This window comes from Tachyglossus aculeatus, chromosome 3, assembly GCF_015852505.1.
Source record: "Tachyglossus aculeatus isolate mTacAcu1 chromosome 3, mTacAcu1.pri, whole genome shotgun sequence".
In the NCBI taxonomy this organism is placed as follows: domain Eukaryota; kingdom Metazoa; phylum Chordata; class Mammalia; order Monotremata; family Tachyglossidae; genus Tachyglossus; species Tachyglossus aculeatus.
In genome coordinates, this window is record NC_052068.1 from 87,957,498 (window position 1) to 87,974,568 (window position 17,071).

General features: G+C 42.6%; 1 protein-coding gene across 1 annotated transcript in view; it reads left to right on the top strand.

The window, feature by feature from the left end:
- ZBTB7C (zinc finger and BTB domain containing 7C) overlaps positions 1 to 17,071 on the top strand; it is a 399,260-nt gene that overhangs the window by 13,852 nt on the left and 368,337 nt on the right. The gene's annotated exons all lie outside the window — the stretch shown is intronic.

Below are 17,071 nucleotides of genomic sequence, written 5' to 3' on the forward strand. Positions count from 1 at the left end.
CTCAGTCATGGCTATCTCACCATCACTTGCCATCATCCTCCCTCTGGCCTGGAACTTTCTCCCCCTCCATATAAGACAGACCACCACTCTCTCCACCTTCCTACTCTTATTAAAATCACATTTCCTGATTAAACCCTCTTTTTCCCTCCTCCTAATCCCTTCTGTGACACCAATGCACTTGGAACTGTACTCTTTAAGCAGCACCCTACTCTCAGCCCCACAGCATTTATATAGCCTTCTGAAATATTTATATTTGCATCTGTCTCCATCTCTGGACTACAATCTCCTTGCAGGCAGAAAATATGTCTACCATCTCCTTGAATTGTACTCTCCCAAGCCCCTAATACAGTGCTCTGTGCATATTAAGGCTAAATATCATTGATGGATGATTGTTATGCTTAGTTCATCCATATGATCTCCCACTTAGGATCAGGACAGCAACCAAAAATTACAGTTTGTGCTTGATCTATAATAGAACTGTTGATGGAACTGCTTTCCTTGGGCTTAAATGGGAAGAGGGTAGGGGTGAGAAGCAGCCCCTCCCATTGCTGTTACCTTGTAATCCAACCTGCAGAGCCTCGCCAAACTGGTGGTTTCTTCCTCTTTGGCCAGTGAAGCATTTAATGCCTTTAGGCAAGCTAAGCATCATGTCTGGGCCTTCCATCTGCCCAGGTGGGTGAGCCTAACGGTACTTGAGGGGAAATTGTTTTAGGATGTGCTTCAATCATGGAGATTACCCCCATCTCCCAGGCTGGGTCATCCTGGAATACCAGACCCACAAGAAGCAGCATGGACTAGTGGATAGAGCACAAGCCTGGGAGTCAGAGGACCTGGATTCTAATCCTGGATCTGACACCTTTTTTTTAATCGTATTTGTTAAGTGCTTATTATGTGCCAGACACCATACTAAATGCTGGGATAGATACGAACTAATCAGGTTGGACATAGTCTATGTCCCTCATGGGGCTCGCAATCTTAATTCCCATTTTATAGGTGAGGTCACTGAGACACGGAGAAGTTAACTGACTTGCCCAAAGTCACACAGCAGGCAAGTGATGGAGTCAGGACTAGAATCCAGGTCCTCCTGACTCCCAGACCCATGCTCTATCCATTAGGCCATGCTGCTTCTTACTTGTCTACTGTGTGCTCTTGGGCAAGTCACTTAACTTCTCTGTGCTTCAGTTACCTCATCTGCAGAAAGGCAATTAAAACTGTGAGCCCCTTGTGCCCACTGTTGGGTAGGGACTGTCTCTGTATGTTGCCAACTTGTACTTCCCAAGCAGTTAGTACAGTGCTCTGCACACAGTAAGCACTCAATAAATACGATTGATTGATTGATTTGTGGGATGTGGACAGTGTCCAACCTGATTAGCTTGTATCTACCCCAGCGCTTAGTGAAGTGCCTGGCACAAAGCAAGTAAGAAGCAGCAAGTGAAAAGTGAGAAGCAGCATGGCTCAGTGGAAAGAGCCCGGGCTTTGGAGTCACAGGTCATGTGTTCAAACCCCGGCTCTGCCAATTGTCAGCTGTGAGACTTTGGGTAAGTCACTTAACGTCTCTGTGCCTGAGTTACCTCATCTGTAAAATGAGGATTAAGACTGTGAGCCCTCTGTGGGACAACCTGATCACCTTGTTACCTCCCCAGTGCTTAGAACAGTGCTTTGCACATAGTAAGCACTTAATAAATGCCATAAAAAGTGTTTAACATATACCATTAAAAAATAAGTAACTGCTATGATTGGTGAATTGAAGATTCTGGGGATTTTGACATTGCCAAGGACCTGAACTAGGGTCAAAGACAGGCCACAGGTGTTGCTGCTGCCCCCCAGTTCCTTTGGAAGGGAGCACAAACTAATTTAATACAGCAGGTCTCTTAGCTAATGCCCAAATGACCTCTTGGACAGTTCAACTCGGTCTAATGCTGCTTAATTTTTTCTACTTGCCTTTTCTGTCGCTGTTTCCCTCCTGTTTGCCATTCAGCAGGCATCATAAGGCTCCTCCTTGTTTGTAAATAAAATACAATTTAGATAATGAATTTTTTCTCCACTTTGATTTATTTCCTTTCCTTCCCATGTAATGAACCTCTCACATTGTGGATCTTCTAAATTCTGGTTTTCCTGGTCTCCTTCCCTTTCATCACTACATTCTTGCCCTGAAACAAAACTTCTTTTCTTCAAAAGGCAAAATGCTTTTTCAAGCAAGTCCACCAGTTTGAGGTGATGCCCGTCATGCTGTGAGTAGAAGCAGTTTCAGGTCTGCCAGACATCAACAGTCCCTCAGGAGAGAGCCAGTTCAGAATCAAAATCAGGAAATTCAGCCTCAGCCAGTTGGAGAACTTCCTATTTTGAATAAGGTGTTTGGTGCTTATTTAACTAAATGATAAGAGCACAATCACCCCTGCCCCCCATTATTATTAAATTAAATTGCTTGTTTATGTTTATGTCTCAGCTAATTAAGGGAGAGGAGTTTGAGTGCCCTTTGTCATTGTAGCCGGGATTCTTTTAACTGCTGGGTGGGTGATCTTTTTTAAATTCCCTCTCTGTAAAATGAAAATAGAAATAAACATGTGGGACCTGATTATCTTATTTCTTCCCTAGCACTTAGTGTGGTGGTTGGAACATAGCAAGCCCTTAACAAATATCACAATTTTTAAGAATTATCATTATTTTTAAAGAACCTCTGATCTTCACCATATGTTTAGAAGCTAGGATGGAGAATTCTACAGAGAAATAACAGGTAGATGGGGAGAAGGGTCAACAGAGAATGAGAAGGGAAGGACCCTGAGCATTAATCTGAGGGGTTAGATGGAGGGGGGAGAGGATTAGAAGATGAACTGGAAATTAAGGAGGATCATTTTACATTGGGAAAATTCAGGAGCCATAGAGGAGCCTGACAAGGCATCTGCTGAATGAGATGAAGTGAGGAGAGGGGGAAGATTACAGCTCAACCACTGCATACCTCTGAGATGGACAGCAAATGAAGGAAACAAGTGCTACTGATCAACATGTTCTATTTTATTCTAAAGGAAAAGTTTTCGCTTGGGCTGCTGTCCACACCACTAAGTCCAGTGTACAGACTCTGTAAGTTAAGAACAGTATGTGGGCAGACAAGTATGTTTGTACCCTGGGACCCTGCAGCACTGAAGAATTCAATGCCACCTATGGAGGAGAAGCATATGGAGGGCAAAGGAGAGACCAGAATTGGACAATCTTTGATAAAGCATCTTTTTTTCAATGCAGTGTGTAAATGGATGTTTGAAAGAAACTAGAATGAATCAAAAGCACACTTGTCCACAAATTGCTCTTTTATTTTTTTAATAAGCACAAACATTTTGGAGATGTTTTCATTGTCTTTAAAATCCACTAGCTTCCTCTTGCCTTTATGCTGCACAGATGGCCGTGAAAGCTGGCCATAAAAGAGGGGAGGGGCTGCACAGGAAATATTAGAATAAAAAAGGAAATATTTCAGCTCAGTAATAAATAGGAGCTTGGCATGTCCAGAGAGGATGTGGAGAGGGGAAAAAAGTGGCAGGTGTGTTTAGAGGAAAGGGTGTGTCGTTAAGCATATTTTAAACTTTTGAGGTCAGTGACACTGGTGTAATTGCTCTCTGGTGAATAGGGATTCAGTTGCTTTTAATCTTCCTGCCACATACTTCTATTTGTTGGAAGGCAAAATCCCCTTCAAAGTGATCTTCTTTCTTAAATTGATTTTCCTGAAATGGTCAGTTTAGCTATTGCCGAGATGATCTTCTGATGAATAGCTGATGTCTTAATACTTTTTTGAGTCTCGTGGGCAGGGAATGTATCTACCAACTATCTCGTATCATACTCTCCCAAGCGTTTAGTACAGTGCTGTGCACGCAGCAAATGGTCAGTTAATGCCATTGACAGGTTGTTGTAAAAGTGCTGTGACAGATTTTGCACATAATTGAAAATAAGTGCTTAGTACAATGCTCTGCACACAAGTGCTTCATAAATACCATTGATTGATGAACTGGAGGAGAGCACTATCAGGAAAATTCCTTGACTGACTGATGGTACTTCTAGACTGTGAGCCCGTTGTTGGGTAGGGACCGTCTCTATATGTTGCCGACTTGTACTTCCCAAATGCTTAGTACAGTGCTCTGCACACAGTAAGTGCTCAATAAATATGATAATGGATGAATACTTGTTAAGCACTTATTATGTGCCAAGCACTGTTTTAAGTGCTGGGGTAGATACAAGCTATTCAGTTTGGACACATTCCCAGTTGCACAAAAGGTTCACAGTCTATGTAAGAGGGAGTATGAGGATTCAATCCCCACTTGATAGATGAGGTAACTGAGGTACAGAAAAGTTAAGGGACTTTCCCAAGGTCACACAGCAGACACATGGCAGAGTTGGAATTAGAACCCAGGTCTTCTGACTCCCAGGCCTGTGCTCTTCCCACTAGGAAATACTGCTTCTCTTGATGGGCTAGCAATAACTGAAGATACCTAGGTGAATCCCTCACAGAGTGAGGTAGGTAGCTCACAAAGTGTCCCAAAGAGGGGGAAAAAAAAGCACAAGTGTTAAGCATTTTAGTCTGATTTATAGATTCAGTTGAACATAGCTTTTTTTTTTAAGAAAATTGAACTCCTAGAGAAAAAATACTGGGTATCCTTATTATCAGTTTTTGAATTTAGATGTGTATGTTCAAACTGACCTCTGGAAGGCTGAAAATAAGGTTTTGCTACAGGAAGGGAAAATCCAACAGCCCTGAGGACAGGACTAGGTTTACCCTCGGGCAGAGAATGGGGCTTGCAGGCCTTTCGGTCTGGAGAGGCAGCTATGCCATGGATCCTTAAATAGCATGTGGATAAGGTCACCTTGGAGAAATCACAAATATTATGGTCTGGGGTGGCGAAATTCAATTTTGCCTAAACTACAAAGATTCATTGAGTCGGTCCGATTGGGTAATGAGCTTGTTGTTCTCAGTCTATATTAAGCTGGAATCTGCTTCCAGTGGCTACTGGGCTAGGTCCCCTCCCACTCCCTATGTAGCACTCTGCGGGAATTCCTGGATTGAAGTACGGGGGCTGGGGTGTATGTGTTGTGTGCATTGGGGGAAGTGGGGTGGGGGTGGGGGGAGAGCATCCATCTTTGGCCCTGTGGCTAACTAAAAGAAAGGGGATGGAGAGGTAATGGGGTTGGTCTGGGAGCCCGGTTCTGCCCGCTTCCCTGAAAAATGTGGGTGTCCAGAACTCATGGCCACCTGGGGTGACGGTTGAAATTTGACTGCAAATGGACTAAATAACTTCTGTGCCCCAGCGAGGCATTCCACGTAGCTCAGAACAAAGGAAAAGTTTTGGCACCAGTGTTTATTTCAAATCTTTATTTAAACTGGCCCAGAACAGACATCTCCACTTATTTACTTCTTCCCTCCCTCTCCATTCATTTTCAGAAACCAAGCAAATCCAAGACAAGATTTCAGGGCTCTAGGTGCTTATCCAATCAATCAATCGATCAATTGTATTTATTGAGTGCTTAATTGTGGGCAGAACACTGTACTAAGTGATTGGGATTATTATTATTATTATTATTACTATAATTGGGAGAGCATAGTATAACAGAGTTGGTAGACATGTCCCCTGCCCACAGTAAGATTACCATCTAGAGGGGAAGACAGACATGAATATAAATAAATAAAATTGCAGTAATTTACATGTAAGTACTGTGGGGCTGAGGGAGGAGTGATCCACTCTTTTCTTCCTTGAGGAGGACCTGGGGGGTGTGTGTGTGCAGTGAACATGATCCTCTTCCCCCAGGTAACAGCAAAGGGAGCACTGAGGCCCAATTTCCACCCTCCTGGAAGGAAGTGCTCCCTAAACCTCCTCTTCCTCTCTAGACTGCTCTCCTCTAGACTGTAAGCTCATTGTGGGCAGGGAATATGTCTGTTTATTGTTGTATTATACTCTCCCAAGCACTTAGTACAGTGCTCTGCATAGAGTAAGCATTCAATAACTACGAGTGACTAACTAAACCCTAACTGGACAACTCTCCTTTAGGTCTCCCCTCCCAGACCCAGTTTCAGGAAGAACAAGTAGAAAAATGAATGAAGGCAGTGTTCCCTTGGATCCATCCAGTGTAAATTTCTCTTCATATTTCATTCATTCATTCAGTTGTATTTATTGAGCACTTACTGTGTGCAGAGCACTGTACTAAGCACTGTTTCAGGAGTGGCTCTCTGCAAGCCTGGAAAAGCCTCTGAATATTATTTTTACCTCTGCAGTTGGGGATTCAGGAGAATAGAAACATTCAGAGGACATGCTCTGGGCTTTGACTCTCCCTTCAGGTCCAATGACCTGTCGAGTTACTCTTAAATACTTTATCCTTGATGCATATGCTCACATTAAGAGGCAGATCTTTCATGAGATGGGTGCAAACTGCCACTTGCTGTCGGAAGGAATTATGACTAGCTTTAGAGAGGATAATAGACCAGTTAGCATATATGCCCTGGTTTTATATACCTTCAGAACCACACTTTCCAGAACACATTACAGCATCTTCAATCTAAACTAAGAATGTGTATTTATCCGTGGTTCTCATTTGCATGGTAGGGATACATAATTTCAAACTACCATAAAGCTCTCTTGCACTGTTTCCTGGGGCTCTAAATCTCAATATAGTTGAACCTGGCTAATTCTCACAGGACTAATGTGCCATCTCTATAATTCCTACCAAAAAACAAAAATAAAAAAGCAGCTTAGCTGTCGTCACCCTTCTCAGCAAAGATTTAATAGCCGAAAGCTTTCGTGCCCCATTCTGCCTGCAAGACTTCATTGTTTTTACAGAATATGTCACAACAGCAGAGGGTACCATCATCTTCCAATGATTAAAAATAAATGAATACTCATAATAAATAAGGCAAATATATTTGATTGTCTATTCAGTGATCCTCTTGTCCCTCATTCCCCTCCCACACTCAAGCCCTTACAAAGAAACTCCCATTGTTCACCTGCACCAAGTCTCTAGGTTGAATGGTAGTGAGGATCAGTGACAATTTAGCTGTTTCCCTGTTGCCCTCTTAAACGTGTCTCTCTCTCTCTCTCTCCTCTGGAAAAATGCCATTAAGGACAACTATAAGGTCTCCGAAAGATAGAACAACTGAAACTCATACTGTCAACTACAGTATTTGGTTTTATATTTTAGGAATTTATAAATGACCAAATGGAATCTTTTTTTTTAGGTCAGAAATATGCCTAAATTTGCCTGTTCTGCCACATTTTGATGCAGGGGGAATCTCTGAGTTGAAGCTATAAACATTCGAAAATTAGGGATTTATAATGGAAATGTTGACAGTTCTGCACTATAACATCACTAGCAGGCAGCAGTGCCGTCAGAAAAAAAAACACCAAACAGGTGGCAAATCCCTGCTGACTACTGTGAGTGACTTATCAGTCATGTTTGCCTCCTTCACTGTTTAATTGATGATCAAAAAGGTAAGAGCAACAATGAATATCCAGGGTGTATTGTATTGCAACCTTTCTGGTGTCAGAGATTGCCTTCTGGAAGCCAAGAATGAAAACAATTTTAAATCTGTAAGCAGTGCCATCACTTGTGATTTAGGCACTTTGGGACGCAAACCTCAACCTCATTTATCATCTCTCTGAGGCTTTGCCATCTTTCCACCCACCCATATTGTTTTTATTTTTTTATTTTTGCTATAATACTAATTATATTTATCTTTAAGGCAGCCCAACCAAAAACCACAAAAAAAACAAATCAAAAAAACAAAGAACAAAACATTTATTTTGATCCAGGGCAGAAAGGGCAAGTTCTGATCTGCTTTGTCGTCTTGGGTGAGTGTAAACTTGTCTTCCAGATTGTAAGCTCATCCTCTAGACTGTAAGCTCTTTGTGGTCAGGGAATGTGTATGTTTATTGTTATAGTGTACTCTCCCAAGTGCTTAGTATAGTGCTTTGCACACAATAAGCACTCAATAAATACGACTGAATGAATCCAGAGAAGTAAAGGAGCCCATTCTTCTGTAGCTTAGGATCAAAAGAGTCTTGGTCCCCCTGTACCATAGTGACTACTTCCAGTTGTCCGGCCAGATCTCCACTTTCTCTTCAATGGACACTGGAATGGGTGGATGGATGCTGGGAAGAGGGAACTAGGGGTAGGTCCCTTCTCCCACACCAAGCTCTTTGCCCACCCTAGAGCCTGGGTGGGTGAAAAGGTAGAATGAACCAGGCCGAAAGTATCTTTCTCATGTCCCTGATGTTTCTCCCAGACTGGCAACACTGGGATGGGCACCCTGTGGCATCTACTCTCACAGTTCTCCTCCTTCCTAGAATCTGCCAGTTGCTTCTGGAGCAGGAGGGCTGGGTGGGATAATGAAGACTACCAGAAGCTGTTGAAAAGGGCCTGCAGAAGCTTTTTTGGTGATGGCTGTTCCTGAATGGTTCAAGGAAATAGGCAGGAGTGGTTGCCCCTGGGAAAATGGGGCACACCACCCAAAGTAAATAGTGCCTGCTTGAGTGGAAGCAGCATGGCCTAGTGGATATAGCATGGGCCTAGGAGTCAAGGTCATGGGTTCTAATCCTGGCTCCACCCCTTGTCTGCTGTGTGGTCTTGGGCAAGTCACTTCACTTCTCTGGGCCTCAGTTACCTCATCTGGAAAAAGGGGATTGAGACTGTGAGCCCCACACAGGACAGGGATTGTGTCCAACCCAATTTGCTTCTATCCACCCCACATTTAGTACAGTGCCTGGCACATAGTTAACAAATACCACTGTTATTATAGCCAAGCAGCCCTGATTGCCCCACTACTGAAAGTTCTGAAACCAGATCTCTCTTCTGAACTATGGATGTCTTGCAAGATTCATTTTGGAGTCCTTTTCTTTTCATACTTTGGGGAGCTTATCCACTCAACTACCAATTAATCAATCATATTTATTGAGTGCTTACTAGGTGCAGAGCACTGTACTAAGCACTTGGAAGAGTACAATGTAACAGAGTTGGTAGACATGCTCCCTGCCCACAAGGAATTTACAGTCTACCAACAAGGTAATCCATCACTAAAATTTGTTGAGAAATCACTGTATATTGAGCACTAAACTAGATATATAATTGTCCTTTGTACTGAATTAGACATCACTGATGGTGAAATTGACCTATAAATGTGTGTGCGTGAGATAGTGAAGGAGGAAGGGAGAGAGAGAGAGAAAGAAAGAAAAGGCCAATGCAGGACTCACAGTCCTGCCTGAACTGTGCACACACAAAGGCTATTCCTTGTGGTGTGTCATATTTGATGTTTACAGTGCCTGACACTGTTCATGCCTTCGCCTCCTTGTTTCTTGACCCTTATGAAGCTTCTGTTTCTCTCCTGATTGCTGTGTGCCAAGCTGCTCTATCCTTGGCAACTGACTCCCAGATTTCAGCTGGGATGCTGCATCACCTCAGGTCTTGCCTCTCCTTAAAATGTTTCGTCTTCCTCCTTCCTTTCCATTTTGCAATTTCTGCTCACCAAACCACAGCTGTTTGGACATCCTGCTGTCGCTATTCTCCTCATGCAACCCTGCCTAGTGGTGTTGAAGAAAGCTTAGCACTGATGCTAGGAGATGGACCTTGTTCCAAAACTTGGTCATGTCTGATTTTGTCTTGCCATTCAATGTTGTTTAGTCTGTAAATGAGGATGCTAGAACTGCTGGTTGAAACAGATGTGGCACCTGTGAGGCACCTGGGCTTCACAACTGTAGAGAAAGTTGGACAGCTTTGCAGCTTTGTGGGCCTATGGTATGGTCTGGAATTGGAGAGTACACTATCACCACTCTCTGTATGACAGTCTCCCAAAGGATATACTGTCTGCTTGATTTAGTTTTCTATTTCCTTACCTACTGTTCTTTCATTCATTAAATCATATTTGTTAAGCACTTACTGCATGCAAAGCACTGTACTAAATGCTTGGAGAGTACAATTCAGCAACATATAGACACAATCTCTACCCAACAACGGGCTCACAGTCTAGAAGGCTGTTGTGTCATTAGTCAATCATTGTGTCATTATTGTGCCTAGGTAACAGGATTCTGGATCAGAATTTAGTTCTTTGTTACCAATATTAATTTTTCGCTGTATGTTTAACTTCCCTATACTTATGTACATATCTTTAAAATTATAAATTATTTATTTACATTAGTGTCTGTCTCCCCCTCTAGACTGTAAGCTCACTGTGGGCAGGGAATGTGTTTGCCAACTCTTTTGTATTGTATTCTCCCAAGCACTAAGTACATTGCTCTGCAAATAGTAAGCACTCCATAAATGCCATTGATTGATTTATTCCCTGGTGCAGGCACTCTAGTTTTCTGTAGATTTATTGGCAAATTGCAATGTCTGGTTCATTTGGTGAAATGGTTTGCAATCTTTTGCAGGTCATCATTGTACTAAGCTATTAGGAGAGTACAACTGAAAATGCACAGTTCCTTTATTCAGGCACTTAAAATCTAGTGGGGAAGATTAACAGAAATCATTCACAAATGGTGGAGGAAGAAGCAATGCTTCTTGTTGATAGTTGGAATGTGAAGAAATAGACAGTGAAGTATTAGTTAAATAATATGCATAAGTGCTAGTGGTAGATATAAAAATGAAAGAGCAGGTGTTGAATGTTTGTGACCTGAGAAGATGAAGTATAACTTGGGACTTTTTCTTGAGGAGGTGGAATTTTAGGAGGATTTTGAAAATGGGGAGAGCAGTGGTTTGGTGGATTTGAAAGGGGAAAGAGTTCTAGGCAGTAGGAAGGGCAGAAGCAAGAATCTGAGGGAGGAGAGTCAATAAAGAGGCATAGTGAGAAAGTTGGCATGGGGGGACAAAAAGTGCAAGTTGGAGTATAATGGGAGAAGGGAGTTGATAAGACTGGGGCATTTAGTATTTGCCCACCTTCAACACCACAGCACCTATATACATATCTTTGTTATATATTATAAATAATTTATTATTATTAATGGCCATCACCCCCTCTAGACTGTAAGCTGATTGTGGACAGGGAATGTGTCTGCAAATTCTGCTGTACTATATTCCCCCAATCACTTAGTACTGTGCTGTGCACATAATAAGCACTCATTAAATACCATTTATGATAGTACCTAACATTGGGTAGGGACCGTCTCTATATGTTGCCGACTTGTACTTCCCAAGCACTTAGAACAGTGCTCTGCACACAGTAAATGCTTAATAAATACGATTGAATGAATGATGATGATAATAATAATAATAATGGCATTTATTAAGCACTTACGATGTGCAAAGTACTGTTCTAAGTGCTGGGGCAGTTACAAGGTGATCAGGTTGTCCCACAGGGGGCTCACAGCCTTAATCCCCATTTTACAGATGAGGTAACTGAGGCAGCGAGAAGTTAAGTGACTTGCCCAAAGTCACACAGCTGATAATTGGTGGAGCCGGGATTTGAACACATGACCTCTGACTCCAAAGCCCAGGCTCTTTCCACTGAGCCACACTGCTTCTCAATAGGGTGAGAGCTGATGAGGTGCCTTAAAGTCAGATGATGTCCTGAAGGGAAGAAGAAATGTGAGTTTCTACATTCTCTAGGGCCATAGATTTGAGTCAGCTGCATAGAGATGGCAGCTGAAAGCCATGGAAGCATATGAGCTTCCTGAGCAAGTGAGTGTAATCTGAGATGGATTCAAGATCCAGCCCAGTGGTATAGCAAAACCCACACTTCAGGGGTGAGAGGCATAAACAAGTCAGGGAAAAAAAAACTGAGAAGAGTGGTCAGAGTGGTAGCAGAAGGAGAATAAGGAGAGAACTGATTCAATTAAAACCCAGGTTAGGTAATGTTTCTAGGAGAAGGAGCACATGGCTTAGTGGATAGAGCATGGGCCTGGGTGTCAGAAGGACCTGGGTTCTAATCCAGTCTCACCACTTGTCTGTATGACCTTGGGGAAGTCACTTCACTTCTCTGTGACTTAATTACTTCATCTGTAAAATAGAGATTAAGACTGTGAGCCCAAAGTGGGACAGAGACTGTGTCCCCAACATAATTATCTTGTATCTACCCCAGCACTTAGAACAGTGTCTGCAACATAGTAAGCACTTAAATGCATTTAGAGAAAAACCATGGTGGTCAATATTGTTGAAAATGTTCAAGAGGTCAAGGTCAATTTACAGTATAGTGGTAGAATCCATTTGGATTGGGAAGGAAGTTATTGGAGAACTTGGAATGTGAAGTCTCCATGAGTGAAGGGGGCTGAAGCCAGATTGAATTGGGTCAAGAAAGAAGTTGATGAGGGAAAGTAAAGGCAGTTAATAAGTAACACTGATTTACTGATTAATCAGTAGTATAGAAGGCAGTGAGTGTTCTAGGAGTTTGAACAGGAATGGGAACAGAGAGATAGGACAGAGCTCAATGTGCAATGGGAGACAGAGAAGGAGAGTATTTTTTAAAATGGTATTTGTTAAGTGCTAGTCCCTATACTTCCCCTCTCAGGATCGCACCTGGAGAGTTTTCAGTATTCTATCAGTCTCTGCTAAAAGAGGGACATTCAAGTAGACCTCTTGACTCTCCATTCCTAGCTTGGGCAGTGGCTCGCAAGTGGAAGGCAACCATCTACAAGTCACAACTCACCTGTGCTGGGCAGCAGCAGCATGGGAGAGACTTGAGGGTGGAGACTCAAGTTTACTGCGTGGAAGGAGGCAATGGTAAACCACTTCAGTATTTTTACAAAGAAAACTCTATGGATACACTACCAGAACGATTGCAGATGAAGAGCAGGGCATTCTGGGAGGGATGTGTCTGTGGTGTTGCTATGGGTCAAAAATGACTCGATGGCATAAGACGATCGACATTCTGGGAGAGATGTGTCTGTGGTGTTGCTATGGGTCAAAAATGACTCTATGGCATAAGATGATAAGTCCCTGTACTAAGTGCTGGGGTAGATGCAAGCTAATCAGGTTGGGCATAATCCATGTCTCACATGAGGCTCATAGTCTCAATCCCTATTTTACAGATGAGGTAACTGAGGCCCAGAGAAGTAAGTGACTTGCCCAAGGTCACACAGCAAGATAAGCCTTACACCTTGAAATCCCCCTCGTTCACCTCCCCAGCTTCCTCCTACTCCCACATCTATCGCACCTTTCCCAGCCATCTCTAGAGAAGAGATCTCGTGCATGCTTTCAGGAGATTCCGTTGGATGAGAATGATAACCATTGGAGATGTTTTAAGAGTGGAGAGATGGGCACAGAAAATGGCTTCGAAAAATGATCCAGGCAACAAAGTATGGACTGGAGAGGGGAGTTGTAGTCAGCAAGGATGGAATTGAAATCTCAGAAGCTGGCCTGGTGCCTGAATTTCCTCTAACTGTTATCAGCCACAAAAACACTGGAGTGGAGAAAGTGTATTGTGGGGGTGGCCCAGGCTTAAGATTTATGGGGAGGGCTCTGTTAGGGCACAAATATGTGCATGAAGGTAAGGGAGAATTGTAAGGAAGGACTGTAGAGGCATGGTGGCTTAGGATAAGTGTGGATGATGCCCAAATTCAGGTGGGATTTGCTTGTATCCACCCCAGCACTTAGTACAGTGCCTGGCACATAGAGCTTAATAAATACCATTATTATTATTATTCAGGATATCTTTGACTATTACCATTATCCCTCTCCAGTTTAGCATGGATCCTCTTTCTTACCCACTTTGCAGTCACCTACCCCAGTGGATTACTGAAGCAGCCTCCTTGTGAGTCTCCCTATCTTGAACTTCTCCCCTCTTCAGCCTCTCCTACATAAAGCAGTGTGGTCTAGTGGATATTGTACAAGTCTAGGAGTCAGAAGGACCTGGGTTATAATCCCGGCCCTGTCATGTATCTGCTGTGTGACCTTGTGCAGTCACTTTACTTCTCTGTGCTTCAGTTACCTCATCTGCAAAATGGAGATTAAGACTACGAGTCCAGTTTGGGGCAGGGACTGTGTCCAACCCAATTGCCTTTTATCTACCCCAGCACTTAGAACAGTGTCTGGCACATAGTAAGCACTTAACCAATAGTATTATTATGACTATTATTGTTATTATAAAGTTGCCTACTATCTTTTAAAAACACTCTTCACTCCCCTCTTCAAAATCCACCGTCTACCCACTTCTTCTCACATGAAAAAATATCTTATAGCCATTGTCTTCAAGGAACTCCACCACCTATCTTACTTTTTTGTAGGCTCCAAGCATCCAGTACAGTACTCTGCCTACGGTTAGTGCTCCCTTCCCCTGATGATGGAAGGGAAAAACATGCTGGAGAGTTAAACGATAGAATTATTGAACATTTTGTATTTATAAAGCACAGGGACTCATGATGGAATCTGTATACATCCCACTTAGACCTATTTTACAGATGGGAGACCTGAGGCCGGGGAATTGGTGGGATGACTCATTCATTCATTCAGTTGTATTTATTGAGCACTTACTGTGTGCAGAGCACTGTACTAAGTGCTTGGGAAGGACAAGTTGGCAACATATAGAGACGGTCCCTACCCAATAACAGGCTCACAGTCTAGAAGGGGGAGACAGATAACAACATAATACATGTGGACTTCATAAATCCCTGGAAGAACTGGGCTCATCCTCTAGACTGTGAGCTTGCTTTGAGTAGAGAATGTGGCTGTTTATTGTTACATTGTACTCTCCCAAACGCTTAGTACAGTGCTATGCACAGAATAAGCACTCAGTGAATATGATTGAATGAATTGGGATTTAAAGCAGGGCAAGAGAATGAATAAGCCACAGCAATTTACCTTTCTGCTTTTTTGCAACTCCTCACCCATGATGATCTTTCTATTCTCTGTTAGGATCTGCTAGTCAGATCCTTAATTCGAATACAGTTGTAACAGGTTATGCTAGGCATTTATCTTAAATAACTGTTAGGACCTCTTGAATTCTTCATGCAAATTTATGCAAAGGCATGCAAATTGATCCCTCCTCTCCCCCCTCCACTCCCTCTCCCCCCCTTTTTTTAATGACTGAAGGTCTGAATAAAGCTTACTTATAGCCCATGTCTGTGCTGAGTCTGCAAGCCGGTGTGATCTCTGCACTCCTACTGCTTTCAGAGACAGTGCTACGAGGGGATCAGCCCCTTTATGGGTGACACTAGGTGGTCTCAGGCTGCAGGTCTGTCCTTACTCCAACTGGCGCAACTCCTGTCAATCATCAAAATTATGAATAAAACAGCTTTCTCTAAAGCTCTAACCCAGAAATCCTTGGCTCTCTCCCCACATCTCTTCATTAAGATTTGATAAGATTTTAATTTTGGTATTTGTTAAGCCCCAACTATGTGTCAAGCACTGTTCTAAGTGCTGGGGTAGATACAAGTTAATCAGGTTGGGGCCCACCATCCAAAGAGGAGGAAGTTTGTAAGACTGAGTTACAGTTTTCTAATTCTTCTCTTCTTGTAGGGCTAGCAAGCCATGTCACTCCAGTTTTGTTTGCTGCCATATTTTCTTATCCCACTATCCTGCCTCCGGCAATTTGGTTTGTGTGGCAGAGGGCTGGGCCATGGACACACAGTGAAAGACAAGCTATAGCGGCATCTGAAAATGTGAAACTTTAAAGGGTGCCCAGAGGCAGAACAATTACGAGCTCTTAAGGAAAAAAATGACAGGCTACTGTGGATGACTTTAAAAGAGTCTTTTGTGAAAGCGGCTGTGATGGGTATTAATCGGCACAACTGAATGTTGGCTATTAATAATAATCACACTAAAACTGATTAAGTCTTTCTGTTTTTAACATTAAGCATGCCTTCTACTATTACTCCTTTTTTTCTTGTTCCCAAGAATAGTTTAATTTAGAGTGTGAGCACCAAGTAAGACAGGGGTGATGTTCCACCTGATTCTCTTGTACTAATGCTTAGTACAATGCTTGGCATACGGTAAGCACTTAACAAATGCCTTACTTGATGAACTAATTCATTTTCTCATTTCATTTAACCTGTTGTTTAGTCACTTCTTGGTGGTATTGTTTCAAAAAATATAATTATTAGCGCAGCCCCAAATACATTGGATACACTGAAATCCTTTTTCCCCTGTCAAGTTGAAGTAGTAAATGAGCACAAATTAGGCCCACAAAATCAGACAGCTTTTCAAAGATTGGAGTAAATGAAAATTATAAAACACATGACAAAAAAGCTCTATACAGTGATAGTAAGAGGTATAATAATAAAGTGATCTGTGCTCAAAACCTCACTGGTGTCAACCAAGACCACCCTTTAATAACGTGCACTTTAACAGCCTATAGACTATATGATGGCATTGGTAGTGTCCTTGTTTGAAGATGATGCTGCCTACAGCAGGGCTGAATCCATGAGTAAGCTCCTTGTGGGCAGGGGACATCTCTACCAGCTCTGTTGCATTGTACTCTCCCAAGTGCTTAGTACAGCGCTCTGCACATAGTGAGGGCTCAATATATGCAATTGGTTGATTGTATGTTTCTGAGAGAGACTCTCCTACCCAGTTGCACACTTTGTCCATGGAAATTTTCATTCAATTGTATTTATTGAGCACTTACTTTGTGCAAAGCACTGCAGTAAGCACTTGAGAGAGTACAATACAACAACAGACATATTCCCTGCCCACAATGAACTTACAGTCTAGAGGATTCAGTCAGGCCCCATTTCTTGTGCCTTGCCTTAGGGGTGAGCATGCTCAGACATCAATGGTTAAGCAAGGGGAGGTGTGTGCTACCGCCAGATGGAACTGCACTTAAGATGTTTTTGCAGTAGTGGTGTTGGCTTGGGTTGAATCATCCACACTCTCCTTCGTGGTTCCCCTTTCCACCCAAAAGCACACATTATGAGATGGTTGATAGGGAGAATGATTGTGGTTATAGAACAGAATATTTCTGAGACTTTAGCAGCAACACACACCACCAGGCCCTCACCTATTTGGTAAACTATTGTTCGGTATGATATTCAGATTAGCTACAAGTTCCTTCTGTGGACTGTAAACACCTTGTGGGCAGGTATCCTATCTACCAACTCTATTGTATTGTACTCTTCCAAGTGCTCAATAAGTGCTCTACATGTACAGTAAGTGCTCAAATACCACTGAGTGATTGACAAGCAGC